Here is a 16,629-nt window from a genome sequence, read left to right as displayed (position 1 = left end):
CATAGTACTTGGCACATAGTAAGCACTTAGTATTGATATACTAGAATAAACCTACCTCTCTTCCCAACTTCTTATTTCAGTTGAGGGAATAAACTTAATACATGCCAGGTACTGTGCTAAGCACTTTACAAATAGGGTCTCAAAGTATATGAATGTAATGGAATACTATTGTGCTATAAGAAATGATGAGCAGGCAGACTTCAGAAAAACCTAGAAAGCCTTACATGAACTGATGCTAAGTGAAGTGAACAGAATCAAGAGAACATTGTACACAGTAACAGCAACATTGTGGGATGATCAACTATGAACAACTTAGCTCTTTTCAGGACTACAACAATCCAAGACAATTCTAAAAGACTCATGATGGAAAATGCTATCTACATCCAGAGAAAGAACTGATGGAGTCTGAATGCAGATTAAAGGATCCTATTTTCACTTTCTTTGTTTTTGTTTTTGTGGTTTTTTTTTCCCTTTTGTTCTGTTTCTTCTTTCACAACATGATGAATGTGGAAATATGTTTTGTGTGATTGCACATGTATAACCTATATCAGACTGCTTGCTGTCTTGGGGAGGAGGAAGTAGGGAGGAAGAAAAATTTGGAACTCAAAATCTTATAAAAAATTAATGTTAAGGGGGCAGCTAGGTGGCACAGTGGATAGAGCACCAGCCCTGGATTCAGGAGGACCTGAGTTCAAATCCGGCCTCAGACATATAACACTTACTAGCTGTGTGACCCTGGGCAAGTCACTTAATCCCATTGCCTAACCCCCCCCTCAAAAAAATTAAAAAATTTAAAAAATGAATGTTAAAAATTGTCCTTACATGTAATTGGAAAAAAATAAAATCATTTACAAAATAAATAAATAGGGTCTCAATTTGGGGGTCGTCTGTGGCTACCTTAATCCTACATATCTGATCAGTCACTAAGTCAAGCTGATTGCACCTCTTTAACACTTCTCTCATCCATTCCCTTCTCTCTACTCTCAAGGCAACCACTCTGATCTAGCCAGTCAGAGAAGAATTTATTTAGCCTTTAGTATGTGTTACTATGTGTTAGGCATTATGCTAAGCACAGGGGATTAAAAAAAGCCAAAAATCTGATCCCTAGAACTTGCCCTTAAGAAATTCACATTCTAATGGAGGAGACAACAATCAAATAACTATGTCCATACAAGATATAAACTGAGTAAAGGTAAGGTAATCTCACCAGGAAGGCACTAGGGTGGAGTCTGGAAAGAAATGCTGTGGCAGGTAGGATTTGTGGTATCTTTTTTTTTATACATTTTTTTCAAGGAGTGAATTTTTTATTCTCTCCCATGTTCCTCCATTGGGAAAACTAGAAAAACAAAAGCCTTGTAACAAATATGCATATTCAAGTAAAACAGATTTATGAATTGACCCTGTCCAAAAATATATGTCTCATTCTCCATCCTGGGTCCATCTTCTTTTTGTCAGGAGATTGGTAGCATGCTTCATTCTCAATCCTCTGGAATCATGATTGGTTATTGTGATGACCAGAGTTCCAAAATCCTCCAAAGTTGGTTGTCTTACAATGTTGTTATTGTCTAAAGTGTTCTGGTTTGGCTCACTTCACTCTGTCAGTTCATACAAGTCTTTCCAGTCTTCTCCAAAACTGTTTCTTTCATAATTTCTTATGGCACAGTACTTACTATTCCATTACATTCATATGCTATAATTAGTTTAGCCATTCCCCAGTTGATGGGCACCCCCTTCATTTCTAGTTCTTTGCTACTGTGAAAAAAGCTAGGATAAATATTTTTGTACATAAAGGTCCTTTCTCTCTTTGGGGTTAGAAGTATGTCTTAAAGTATGCCTGGGGAGCAAGGGGCAGAAGTGAGGAAGGAGGACATTCCAGGTGTGGGAGATAGCTAATAAAAAGGCATGGAGTCATGCCAATCAAATTAAAAATGGGATACTTTTTGTAGAACTCAAGATCGTAATAAAATTCATTTGAAAAAACAAACTATCTAAAATATCAAGAGAAATAACTAAAAGAAGTAGGGATAAAGGGAGAACAGCATTCCTTAAACCACATTATAAAACAATAGTCATCAAAACCATCTGATATTTTTTAAAATAGAGAGGTAGATCAATGAAACAAATTAGACAAATGAGTATTAGAAACAATGGAATTCAATAACCCACCCTTAGGTAAATTGGAAAACATAGAACACTTAGGAAAGAATTCCTTATCTGATAAAAATTGTGGGAAAACTGGAAGACAGTATGACAAAAATTTGGCTTGGACCAATACCTTTCACCATATTACACAATACATTTTAAGTGGATATATGACCTTACTACTAAAAATTATACTATTAAAAATTAGAAGAGAAATGGATTATATGCCTTTTACAGGTATGGGCAGGAGATGTATTTGTAGTCAAACAAGGAATAGAGGCAATTACAAATGATAAAATTGATAACTTTGATGAAATAAAACTGAAAACCTCTATAGAAACAAAATGAATTCACCTAGAATAATAAGGGAAGAAGTTTAATGAGGGAAAAAATCTTTGCATATAATTTCTTTCAGATTTTGGTACATATATCAAGATATATAACAATTAGCATATATGCACATATACATGTACTCAACAGTGGTCACTGGGTTGGAAAAGGTCAGTTTATGTTCCAGTCCTAAAAAAGGGCAATGCCAAAGAATGTTCAAATTACCAAACAGTTGTGTTCATTTTACATGCCAGCAAGGATATGCTTAAGATTTTGCAAGCTAGGCTTCAGCAATATGTGAACCAAGAATTGCCAGAAGTGCTGGCTGGTTTTCAAAGAGTCAGGGGAACTAGTGACCAAATTGCCAACATTTGTTGGATCATGGAGAAAACGAGAGTTCCAGAAAAAAAAATCTACTTTTGCTTCATTGACTACACAAAAGCTTTTGACTGTGTATATGACAACAAATTGCAACAAATCCTCAAAGAGATCATCTTAATTGTCTCCGGAGAAATTTGTATGCGGGTCAAGAAGGTTAGAACCAAATATACAGCAACTGATTAGTTCAAAATTGGAAAGGAGTACAAGTTTGTATACTGTCACCTTATTTATTTAGCTTATGTGCAGAGTACATCATATGAAATGCCAGGCTAGATGAATCAAAGCCAGAAGTAAAGTTGCCAGGAGAAATAGCAACAATCTCAGCTATAGAAATGATACCATTCTGATGACAGAAAGTGAAGAAGAATTAAGAAGCTTGTTGATAAGGGTAAATAAAAGGGAAAATATAAAAGCTGGCTTGAAGCTTAACATTAAAAAAACCCAGAAACCTAAAGTCATGGCATCTTGTCTCATTATTTTCTGGCAAATAGAGGGAGAAGATGGAAGCAGTTCTTGGGCTCAAAGATCATTGCAGACAGCGGCTGCAGCCCTGAAATTAAAAGATGGTTGCTCCTTTGAAAGGAAAACCATGGCAAATCTGGACAGCATACTAAAAAGCAGAGACGTCACCTTGCCAACAAAGGTCCATATAGTCAATGCTATGGTTTTTCTAGTAGTAATGTATGGTTGTGAGAATTGGATTGTAAGGAAAGCTGAATGCTATAGAATTGACACTTTTGAATTGTAGTGCTAGAGAAGACTCTTGAGAGTTCCTTGGACAGCAAAGAGATCAAATCAATCAATAGTTAAAAAAATTAACACCTACTATTCATTGGAAGAACAAATACTGAAACTGAAGCTTAAATACTTGGGCCACCTAATGAGAAGACAGGACTCATTGGAAAAAGACTGATGCTAGGAAAGATTGAAGACAAAAGGAGAAGGGGACAGCAGAGGATAGGATGGCTAGATAGTGTCATGGAAGCAGCAAATATGAGCTTGGAAAGACTTCAGGAAATAGTGGAGGACAGAAGAGCCTGGAGTGCTATGGTCTACAAGGTCGCAGAGTTGGACATGACTAAATGACTGAACAACACATATACATATATTATTTTTCAGACCAAAAGCCATTCCCTGATAGTGGTTAAAGCATGTAAGTTCTCAAAAGTTCTCAAAAGAAAAATTGTAGGCTATTAACTACATGAAAGAGTGCTCCAAATGACTAATAATAAGAGAAATGCAAATCAAAACAATCCTGAGGTTCCACCTCATACCCTGAAAAGTGACAAAAATGACAAAAGATAGGAAGAGTCAATAATGGAGGGGCTGTGGGAAGATAGGCACGATAATATGTTGTTGTTGGAGCTCTGAATTAACACAACAATTTTGGAAAGCGATTTGCAATTATAAAAAAAAAAATGAAAAAACCAAAATGTCCATACCCTTTGATCCAGAGATTCCACTAGTAATAGGTTTATACCCTAAGGAGACCACCGATAAGAAAGTATCCATATACAACAAAATATTTTTCATAGCATTTTTTGTGATTGCAAAGAATTGGAAATAAAGCAGACTCCCATCAATTGGGGAATGGCTAAACAAACTGTGCTACATTGATGTAGTTAAATATTATTGTGCTATAAGAAAGGACAAATGTGATGAATACAAGAGAAGCATGGACAAATCGACTGATGCAGAATTAAGTAAGCAGAGCCAGGAAAACAATATACACAATGACCACAGCAATGTAGATCAGAAGAGCAATAAATACACAAAAATTCAGAAACAGATATTGCAAAATTATAAGGAACAAGCATGACTCAAAAGAAGAGCTATGAAAAGACATTGCCATTCCATCCTTTGCAGAGGTGAGAGGTCCACAAGTGTATATTGTGCATATTTTCAGACTTTTTCAATGTATTGAAAAGTTTAGCTAATTATTTCTTTTTTCTTTGGCTTAAAAAATACTATTCATTATGTGGGATAGCTCTCTGGGAAAGGAAGAGAAAAGTCCAAGTCAAGAATGACTTGTACTTGGAGAACAGAACTGGATGAGACTGGGCTTGAATGGGTCTTCATCTGTACCCACACCGATGAAATAACAGATTCATTGAAGTATTGAAGAGAAGTAGTTTCTTGACAATTTTAATGACTGAAATATGTCACTTCTAGAAATAGCTTACTCTTCCAAGTATTCTGGATGAGTCATCCTTTGCTTACATTTTTCAAACCTCAGATATGCTAGTCTAGGAGTAAGCAACCAAAGCAACTGTGCCAGTGAATTCTCTCTTCCCACTGTATGTACTTTTCTCTCTGTCTCGTTTTTATTTCTTTACTGGGGTAGAGCAGGTAATGGGATGATGAAGGTGGCTACAAGAGAGCTCTCCCACTCCATCAAAGCACATTTTTCTCAGGGTGAGAGGGACCAGATGTAGGGGAGGGAGTGGCATTTTCCCTACTTCCATTGGACCATGAGGAAGGGAAGAGGACGTAACTGAAAGTGTGATAGGCTGCCCTGTGAGGCAAGAGAAGGCACTTCAAAGTGGGGGCCCACAGCAGACATGAGTTGAGCTGCCCCAGGGAAACAGAAATATTTTCCAGGACTTCTCAACCACATATTCTTTGAGACAGGGGTGCAAGGTAGTGCAAAGCTAAGGAAGAGAACTGAGGGTTAACACCTGCTGGAGGGCCATGCCTTCATGAAACATCTCTGCTTTCCCCTCCCAGGGACTTTTACTTTCCCTTTAAGTTTTATCTTGGTGGGAGGGTGTGTGTGTGTGTGAAGGGAGTAGAAAATAGGAAGGAGAGCTAGAGAGTTTGGGGCCAGAACATACCTGGAGGGATGGAGGGGCCCTCCTACCTGTTCAGCAACTTGTCCTGAGTCATGAGACCAAGAGATGCAGCTCTGAAAGGGCTAGTGCCCCTAGGGAGGACAAATAGCCCTCAATGGTGGCAAAATTCAAAGAGTGCTGAACTGGAAGTGGGGAGATCTAGTTTCTAGGCCCTGATTTGACACTATCTCTGGGTTTGTTAACTTCTCTGTAAAATAACAATAATGATATCCATTTAGCAATTATGCAAATAGCTAAATATTTATAAATAGCTAACATAAATAGCATTTATGTAAAATGTTATTTATATAAATTTAATAAATATGAAGTTTATATAAATAGCATTTATAAATAGCTAATATAAAAGAGCATTTATATAGCACTTTAAGGTTTGTAAAATACTTCAGAAATATTATCTTATTTGATCCTCACAATGACCCTGAGAAATAGGTGTTATTATATCTCCATTTTACAGACTACTGAGGCAGGCAGAAGTTAACTGACTTCCCCAGGATCACACAGCTAGTAAGTTCTGAGGCTGGATTTGAGCCCACAAACTTCCTAATTCCAAGCCCAGTGCCACCTAGCTGCCCATAAGTTTTGTTGTTCAGTCATTTCCAACTCTTGATGGCCCCATTTGAGGTTTTCTTGGCACAGATACTGGAGTGGTTTGCCATTTGCTTCTCCAGTTCATTTTACAGATGAGGAAACTGAGGGTAACAGGATTAAGTGACTTGCACAGAGTCACACAGTAAGTGTTTGAGGCAGGATTTCCTGACTCCAAGCCTAGTGCTCTGTCTACTGTATCACCTCCTGTAAGTCTATGAGATTTTGGCTCCATTTGGCTCCATATCAGCTCAGGCTTAATTTCCAGAAAATTTGGATAAGCCTTTTTATGTGATCTTGGGCAAGTCCCTTTCCCTCTCTGGGACTTCAGTTTCCTCCTCTGTAAAATGCACACTTGTACTAAATCAGGGATTCTTAACCTGGGATTCACAAATTTGTTTTGTGGTTGTTGCTATTTTTTAAAAAATCTGATCAGTATTTCAATATAATTGATTTCCTTGGTTATCCTATACATTTTATTTTACATATTTAAAAACATGATTCTGAGAAGGAATCCCTAGGCTTCACCAGACTGCCCAAGGTGTCCGTGACACACAAAAGATGAAGAATTCCTGATCTAAATCATTTCTAAAGTACTTTCTAGGCATAACTATAAAGGTTAGTGTTCCTTCTTCATCCCCCGCAATCAAGTTTGTAGAAAGAAACAACCGACTTTAATACCTCATTGTGGAAAATAATTAAAAGAGGGAGTTTCTGGATAGCCCCACTTACTAGACAGCAGCAACCCCTCTCCATCCTTATCTCAGTGTATCCCTGTACAATGGCGTCCAGCTCTCCTTACCCCTCCCACAAAGGGTATCTTCTTTGTCAATTACCTTGGACACCCTTTGTGGTGCTTTCCCCAAGCACAAAAACTTCTGGTTATAATTCGAGAACCTAGACATGACCAAGTAACCACCTGAGATAAACTGCAATGTATTGCAGAGGTCTGGATCTTATGGAGTCTTTTGTTTTTATCTAAAAAATAAAGCAACGATTTTGATAGTGTGATTGTGACATCTTGGGTCATCTGAAACAGACAACTTAGCACTGGACCATATACATATGATCTTGTAGAGAGTATAGAGCCCTGAATTTGTAGTCCAATTCTGAGTTCAAATTTGGCCTCAGACAGTAACTAGCTGTGTGAACCTGGGCAAGTCACTTAACCACTTTCTGCTTCAGTTTCCTCACTTGCAACATAAGGATAATAATAGCAGTTACTTCACTGGTTTGTTATGAGGGTCAGATGAGATAATATTTGTAAAGTGTATTGTAGACCTTAAAAGTGCCAGAAAGTACTTTTGTTGTTATTAGCTATCACTTTAATTCTTTCATGCATATTAATTTTGTCTCCCTCAAAACACGGCAATTCAAGATCAAGCAGAATGAGAATTGAGAAAAAGTCTTTGGGTTTAGCAATTAAGAGGTCACCTTGGGAGGACAGTTTCATTAGATTAGATTGGTGGGATCCTAAACTACTTTACAAGAGGTTGAAGAGTGAATGAGGGATGAGTAATTGAGGGAAGCAAATGAAAGTTATACTCCTTCTGGTTTAGCAAAAGTAGGAGAAGTTAAATTGATAATTTAAGAGGAAGAATAGAGATAAGCTGAGCGTGTTCGTGGGGCCTAGGAAGGAATCAGGAAATGGAGAAAGATCCTTGGGAGGGAGCTCCTGGGGCAGATGGCAATGAATTTGGATCATGGGCAACAGTCAAGGGGTAAGTTTAAGAGGGACAAGGACTGTCTCATCCTCTGAAACTTGAGTGAAAATGATAAAAACATGAAGAATATGAAACGTTTTTCATGACTATGAAATAGAATATGAAGAAAAGTTTTTAGGTGTTGAGGAAGGGAAGCCGCAGTCTTCTCAGTAGCATAGGAGCCAAGGCCACCTACTGAGATAAAGAGGTGGCCAGGGATGCATGAACTTGAGGATGGCTGCAGTAACTTTTATGAAAAGTATTGTTAGGGAGTAAATCAAGATTGAATAAAATTATTTCCATCCAGGATCTGACTGAGGGGTAACAACCATGTTTTATATGATGCAGTAGGTAGAGACCTGAACTTAGAGTCAGAAAGCCTTGATTTTAAATATTGTCTCAGACACTTACTAGCTATGTGACCCTGGACGAGTCACTTCATCTTTATTGTTTCAGTTTCCTCATCTATAAAATGGGAATAATTATAGCAGCTACCTTCCCTCCTAAGTTAGATTTCCATACACACCTTTATGTATATATCTTCTTCCCTCTTTGAACCAATTCTGATGACAGTGAGGTTCAACATTTCTTGCCACCACCACCCCCTTTCCCCTTCCACTGTAAAAACTCTTTCTTGTATGACTCTTTTATGTGAGAAAAATTTCTCCATTCTGCCTCTCCCTTTTCCCTTCTCCCAGTGCATCTCTCTTTCCCACTCTATTTTTTTTGAGATCATTCCAACATAATTGACTCATATCCATGACCTCTGTCTATGTAAATTCCTTTTAACTGCTCTAATAATGAAAAAGTTGTTAGGAGTTACATGTTTCATCTTCCCATATAGGAATGTAAACCGTTTAACTTTATTGAGACCCTTTTGATTACTCTTTCATGTTTACCTTTTTAGGCTTCTCTTGAATCTTATGTTTGAATGTCAGATTTTCAATTCAGCTCTGGTATTTTCATCAGCAATACTTGAAAGTCCTCTATTTCATTAAATATCCATTTTTTCCCCTGGAAGGATTATGCTCAGTTTTGCTGGATGGATTATTCTTGGTTGTAATCCTAGTTCCTTTGCCTTCCAGAATATCATATTCCAAGCCATCTTCTCCTTTAACATGAAAGCTACTAAATCTTGTGTGATCCTGATTATGGGTCCACAGTATTTGGATTTTTTTCTTTCTAGCTGCTTGAAGTATTTTCTCTTTGACCTGGGAGCTCTGAGATTTGGCTTTAATATTCTTGGGAATTTTCATTTTGGGATCTTTTTAGGAAGTGATTATAGGTTCTTTCAATTTCTATTTTACCCTCTGGATCTGAGACATTGGGCTAATTTTCCTTGATGATTTCTTGAAATATGGTGTCTAGGCTCTTTCTTTGATCATGACTTTCAAGTAATCCAACAATTCTTAAAATTATCTCTTCTTGATCTATTTTCCAGGTCAGTTGTTTTTCCAATGAGATATTTCACATTTTTTTCCTATTTTTTCATCCTTTTGAATTTGTTTTATTATTTCTTGATGTCTCTTGAAGTCATTAGCTTCACTTGCCCAATTCTAATTTTCAAGAAATTCTTTTCTTCACTGAGCTTTTGTACCTCCTTTTCCATTTAGCCTATTCTGCTTTCTAAGGGGCTCTTTTCTTCAGTGAATGTTTTTGCCATTTTTACCATTATGCCAATTCTGGTTTTTAAGGTATTATTTTCTTCAGCATTTCTTTGTGGTTCTTTTACAAAGCTGTTAATTCTCTTTTCATAATTTCCTTGCATCAGTCTCTTTCCCCAGTTTTTCTTCTGGCATTCTTATCTCTTTAATTCTTTCAGGAATTCTTGTATCACTTGGTCCAATTAGTGATTTTCTTTGAGGCTTTGTTTGTAGCTATTTTCACATTGTTGTCTTCTTCTGAGTTTGTGTCTTGGCCTTCCCTGCTGCTATAGTAGCTTTTTATTGGTCAAGTTATTTTGTTGTTGTTGTTGTTGTTTGCTCTATTTTCCAGCCTATTTCTTGGCTTTGAACTTTATGTTAAAAGTAGGCTCTGTTCACCTTGGGGTGGGGAGGCACTGTTTCAAACATCAGCGTTTTCTGTGCTGTTTTTTTTGGAGCTAGTTCTGGCGGTGTACAAGTTGTTGGTGCTTCTATAGTGGTATGATCCTGGGAGAGGTATGGTCACTGCTCTCCCAGTCTACATTCTGGTCCTTCCCCAGGAAGGGCCCCTGGCCTTCTGTGACTACAAGCACTAGTGCTCTCTTTGCCTTGAAACTGCGTGCTTCTGCTCCCTTGTGTCCTATCCCCAACTCTCTTGTCTGCCCAGGAACTGTAACCCAGAATAGCATATGGACAATAGGATTTTCAATCAGTACCAGTTGTACCCAGTGCCAGCAAAGGGTCCCCTGTAATCTCTGTCTAACTAGTTGTCTGACCCCCTTACCTTCTCTGGGCCGAGAGCTCCCAAAGTCCTGCTGCTGTTGCTGCTGTTGCAGGCACTATTGAGGCCCCTGTGTGTGGGGACTCCAGATAGGCTTCCACCCCATTATCACAAACTTTTCCTATGGACCCCCTAAATTTTCTTAGGCCAGAAAAATGTCTCACCTTGACCTTTTGTTCTTTATGCCACTCCAAAATTTGATTTAAGGCATTATTTTAAACTTGTTTGGAGGGGAATGTTGAGAGAGTTCAGCTGGTTTGCCTCTGATTTGCCATCTTGGTCCTCCCCGCCCCGATGTGCTCTAAACACTTGTTTTTGAAATCTTGTTTTAAAAGCTTTTGCTTTCAGAGACAATATTATATTTTAAATTTAATTACTCCTGTAATAGAAATTCATTATTAGGCCCAGATGTAGTTTTCCACATTGCAATTTACTTTTTATTTGTTCAGGTCCAATTTAGGCACAGCTGCATATGATAACATATGGTTTATCTCCCAAATATGTAATTTAAATTGAGTGATGTTTGTCTTAAATTATATTAAGTTCTTTGATTACCATACTTGTATCATCATGTTTTTTGTTCAAAGAATTTTCTCTTAATGCTGTGATTTATATTTGTTTGTCTTAAAGTTGTTCATTTTAAGGTAGCATGGTAAAAATCCCCACTAAAACACTGGTCTCAAAGACTAAGGCTAACATTACCTTAAGATGGTACAATGAAAAGAGCATTGACTGTGGAGTTAGAAGACCAGAATTCAGGTTTTTTAAGTAAGGCTGTTACTGCCTATGTGACCTCCTGTTCACAGATAAGTAATAAGAGTATATAATCAACACTCAAGTGCATCAGTGATCTTATTGATTTGGAAATTCCTCCTAATGATGCAAATCACAGCCTATTTCCAATGTCCTTCCTGTTCATGTACTTTTGTCCATGTCAATGAAGTAGCATTTACTAGGTGTCTGGCACTATGTTAAGTGCTAGGGACACAAAGAGAGGTAAAAAAACAAACAAACAGACAAATTAAAAAACCAAAAAATCCTAACCCAAAACCAACCTCTACTCTCAAGGAGGTCACAGTCTAATGAGACCACATGCCAATAACAATGAACATAAATTGGAGTAATTGCAGAAAGAATGCATTAGGGTAAAGGAAGACTAGGAAAGGCTTTTTGCAGAAAGTGAGACTTTAATTGAGACTCAAAGGAAGCCAGGGAAACTAGGAAGCAGAGACGAGAAGAGAGAATTACATGCATAGGATTCAAATGACAAATTCTGGAGAGAATGTGGGAAAATACATATACTAATTTGTTGTTTGTGGAGTGGTAAATTAGTCCAACCACTCTGAAAAGCAATTTGAAACTACACTTAAAAAGTTATTAAACTGTGTATACCTTCTGACCCAGCCATACCATTAGATCTGTACCCCAAAGAGATCAAAGAAAGAAGAAAAAAGACTCATGTGTACAAAAATATGTATAGCAGCTCTTTCTGTGGTAGCAAAGAACTGGAAACTGAGGGAATGCCAACAAATGGGGACTATTCATGTTCGATGGTAGATGAATGTAATGAATACTATACTTTAAGAAATGATAAAGGGGATGATTTCAGAAAAACCTGGGAAGACTTGAATGAACTGATACAAAGTGAAGTGATCAGAATCAGAACAATTTATACAACAGCTGCAATCTTGTAAAGATAATCAACTTTTAAAGACTCAGTAACTCTGACCAACACATTGACCAATCATAATTTCAAAGGACTCATCATGAACCTTGTTAAACACAGATAAAGAGCTGATGGACAGAGAGTACAAATTGAAGCATATTTTCTTTCCTTCCTCCCTCCCTACCTTCCTTCCTTCCTTTCTTTTTTCCTTCCTTCTTTTCTTGGACATGGCTAATGAAGAAATTTGTTTTGCATGACTATATATATTTGTAAGGAGTTTTGTTTTTCTTGACTTCTCAGTGGAAGAGGGAAGGAGGTGAGAGAGAATTAGAAATTGAAAATAAAATGAATTCTAAAATAACTCAAGTTAAGTGCTATCTTCTACATGAAGCCTTTCCTGATTTTCCTAAAAATTATCTTGTGTATACTTTTTGTTTGCATATACTTTATATGTCTCCCTTAATTGAATTGTAAGCACTTTGAGGAAATGAACTGATTTGTTTTTGCCTTTATATCTCTAGTGCTAAGCACAGTAATTGTTATAGAAGACACTTAATAACTTTTGATTGATTCCCATATGACCTTGTGCAAGTGACAATCTCTTTGGGCTTCAGTTTTTTCAATTGTAAAATAATGCATGAATTTTACCTTTACAACATTCCTTCAAAATGATCATCTAGCTTCTGGGAGCACCTCCACAGCAGGGAAGTAATGACATTCCTGTTCTTATATTTTTCTAATGATGGAACCTCTCTAAGGCGATTTCAGACTTTGAGTGTCCATATATGCCAAGCCTCAAACTGACTTTGCCTCTTTTTATCTGTTTGCTAACTTCAGTTCACTTTATTTCAGACACAGAAGCAACCAATCCTCTGGGATTAGACACAAAGAACCTAGATCTGCAAGCTTCTCTAGTCCAAAGGGTAAGACCTATGTTCTCACCAGGGGAGGACAGAAGAGATGGGAAAGGGAGTCTCAGCCAATATTTACTGAGCTTAGCCTTGAGCCCTAGCCTGAGGGCTTAGATTGCTGATGAGCCTCCTTCGGATATATCTGGTTATTCTGAAAACCACCCCAAGTGGCTAGGAGAAATAATGTGTTAGTTAGCTTCCACCAGGACCCTGATCAAACTAACATCAAGAATTGGATGGAATCTCAGAAGTTATCTAGTCCAACCTTCCTATTTTACAGTTGAAGAAACTGAAGCCCAAAGTTCAGTGACTTCTGCAAGTCCACACAGTTAGTGAACAAAAACATGCCCTGCCTATGTATTCAGAGAGCTATCAAAAATCAAATCAATCCAAAAAATCTACTAAAAGGGCTCAGAATTACATAGATGATTCAGAAGACCTGAGTTCAAATCCTGCTTCAGCACTTACTAGCTGTGTGACACTGGGTAAGTTACTTACCCTCTGTCTGCCTCATTTTCTGTAAAAGTCAAAATAATAACCTACTTCCTAGGGTTGTTATGAGGATCGAATGAGATAATATGTATACAGAGCTTTGCAAACCTTAAAGCATTATAGAAACACTAAATTATGACATGCCTTATAATGCAATAAGGGTATAGAAGAGATTCAGTGAGGTATCAATACATTTGAGGAGGGAAGGATCATTTATTGATTAAGAGCATTAAGGGAGGTTTTATGGAGGAGATAGCACCTGAGATGGTCTTTGAGAATAAATAAAGCATTTCAGCAGTTTTAGATGTTGGCAGTAATTGGTTAAGAGGACCTACCATTCAGACATAGGACATCCCCTATGCCTAGGGAAATGCAGAGAGGTGAGACAGGGCAGAATGAAGTTGGAGAAGAATGTACTTTGCCAGGAATGTAGAGTATATGAATCAAAGTAGAATGAAATAAGGTAGGAAAGGTTAATTGGAGCCAAACTGTGAAGTGCCTTAAAAGCCAGACTAAAGAATTTGTATCTGATTACATAAAAAATGGGAAGCTACTAAAGATTTTTGAGCAAGGAAATGACATGACCATGCCTGTCTATTAGGAAGATTACTTTGGCAATTGATGGTTGTGAGAAGAGAGAAACAAAAGGCAGGTAGACCAGTTAGAAGGTATTGCAAAAGTCTACTATGGTGGTTACTAAGGCCTAAATTAGTGTGATAGTAGAAAGCAGGGGAAAAATGGGAAAGGCAAATTTAGTGAAATTTACATCTGGTTTGGCTGAGATAAGGAAAGGAAAAAGTCCAAGAAATCAAGGTTTCAACTCTGGGTGATTGGAGAAAATGACAGGGCCATTGATAGAAATAGGGAAAGCAGAAGAAAGAGAAATGTTCTGGAGGCAAGCTGATAATTTAATTTTGATATATTGACTTTGAGGAGCAGGCAGACACCCATCAGGCAGCTGATCATAAAACAATCCATGTACTTTTATGATGACATCGATGTGCCCCTTCATCAACCAAACTTTTTCTTTCTTATAAGTGATCTGGCAACACCCAGAATTTAAGTATTTCAAGATTTTTTGGCAACTTGATTGATTCAAAATTTCTTAACAAAAGATCCCAGTTAGAACTCAAAATGTTATGGAAGTGAATGTTGAAAACTAAAAATAAATTAATTAATAAAAAAAGTTTAGAGGACAGAAAAGGGATAGGTAGAAAAAAAATGAGTAGGGTAGCCTTCTCAATTTCATTAAACTGCTTGGAACTTTCAAACAGGAAAAGAAAAAAAGAAAAGAAAAAGAAAAAGAAAAAAAAGAGCAGAAATAGATGGAGTAGGAGAAAAGAATTAGTCATTCTGTGAAGAGGGTCCAGCTGGTAGAGGGCCATCTTTTGGGATTTGTTAGAATAGCCATTGGATAGGGCTGTTGGTTTTTTAAAGAGTAGATAGAAGTGAAAAACAAGTTTCAGTAATAAAGTATAAGAATGGGCTGTGGGGTGTGGTTGGAAGTCAGGACACAAAATAGGGTCTAATATCCTATTGTGTACTCCAGGCTTTCTTTCTTCCTGTACAATGTGTCCTGGACTGGATTCTATAGAATGTAACTCTTTAATCATCATAGGTGCCATGATCTTAGACAACCAGGAAATATCAGATGACATGTCCAATATGGGAAACAACTGAGAAAAGAAATTTAAATAGGACATATGTCTTTCATTATAGCATTGAAGCTTGTGGGACACATTAAGATATCTTATGGAATTCTTGTGAGCATGGTGAGGCTCCTAGTTCTGTGGTTGCCACCAATACCTTGAAGGAGTGTAAATTCAGTAAGAGGTGGCATTATGTTGAAGGCTAGAAAATGCTACATGAGTCTCTTTCATAATATTCTTTTTTAATGAATTTATTTATTTTTAGTTTTCAACATTCACTTCCATAAGATTTTGAATTCTGAATTTTCTCCCCATCTCTCCTCTCCCCCTACCCCAAGAGGCCATGTAAATTGGTATAGGCTCAACATATACATTCATATTAAACCTGTTTTCACAGTAGTCATGTTGTAAAGAAGAATTACAACCAATAGGAGGAACCACAAGAAAGAAGAAACAAAACAAAAAAAAAAGAGTGAGAGCAAATCGCATGTTTCGATCTGCATTCAAACTCCATAGTTCTTTCTTTGGATGTTGCTAGCATTTTCCATCATGAGACCTTTGGAGATGTCTTAGATCCTTGCATTGCTGAGAAGGGCTAAGTCTATCAAAGTAAGTCATTGCACAACATGGCTGTTACTGTGTATAATGTTCTCCTAGTTCTTCTCACTTCATTCAGCATCAGTCCATACAAGTCTTTCCAGGTTTTTCTGAAGTCAGCCTGCTCATCATTTCTTATAGCACAATAGTATTCCATTACATTCATACACTACAACTTGTTCATCCATTTCCCAACTGATGAGCATCCCCTCAATTTCCAATTCTTGGCCACCACAAAAGGAGCTGCTATAAATATTTTTGTACATGTGGGTCCTTTTCCCATTTGTATGATCTCTTTGGGATACAGACCTAGAAGTGGTTGCTGGGTCAAAAGGTATGCACAGTTTTATAGCCCTTTTATGCATAGTTCCAAATTGCTCTCCAGAATGGTTAGATCAGTTTACAACTCCACCAACAATGCATTAATGTTCCAATTTTCCCACATGTTCTCCAGCATTTATCATTTTCCTGTTTTGTTAAGTTAGCCAATCTGATAGGTGTGATGTGGTACCTCAGAGATGTTTTGATTTGCATTTCTCTAGTCAATAGTGATTTAGAGCATTTTTTCATATGTCTGTTTAGATAGTTTTAATTTCTTCCTCTGAAAACTGCCTGTTCATATTCTTTGACCATTTATCAATTGGGGAATGACTTGTATTCTTATAAATTTGACTTAGTTCTCTCTATATTTTAGAAATGAGGTCTTTATCAGAGACACTGGTTGTAAAAATTGTTTCTCAGTTTTCTGCTTCCCTTCTAATCTTGGTTGCATTGGCTTTGTTTGTGCAAGCACTTTTCAATTTAATGTATTTAAATTATCCATTTTGCATTTCATAATGTTCTCTATCTCTTGGTTAGTCATAAATTCTTCCATTCTCCATAAATCTGACAGGTAAA

The sequence above is a fragment of the Vombatus ursinus genome, unplaced genomic scaffold (genome assembly GCF_900497805.2).
Source record: "Vombatus ursinus unplaced genomic scaffold, bare-nosed wombat genome assembly UNPS02014812.1, whole genome shotgun sequence".
In the NCBI taxonomy this organism is placed as follows: Eukaryota; Metazoa; Chordata; class Mammalia; order Diprotodontia; family Vombatidae; genus Vombatus; species Vombatus ursinus.
Note: the sequence above shows the minus strand (reverse complement) of the source record.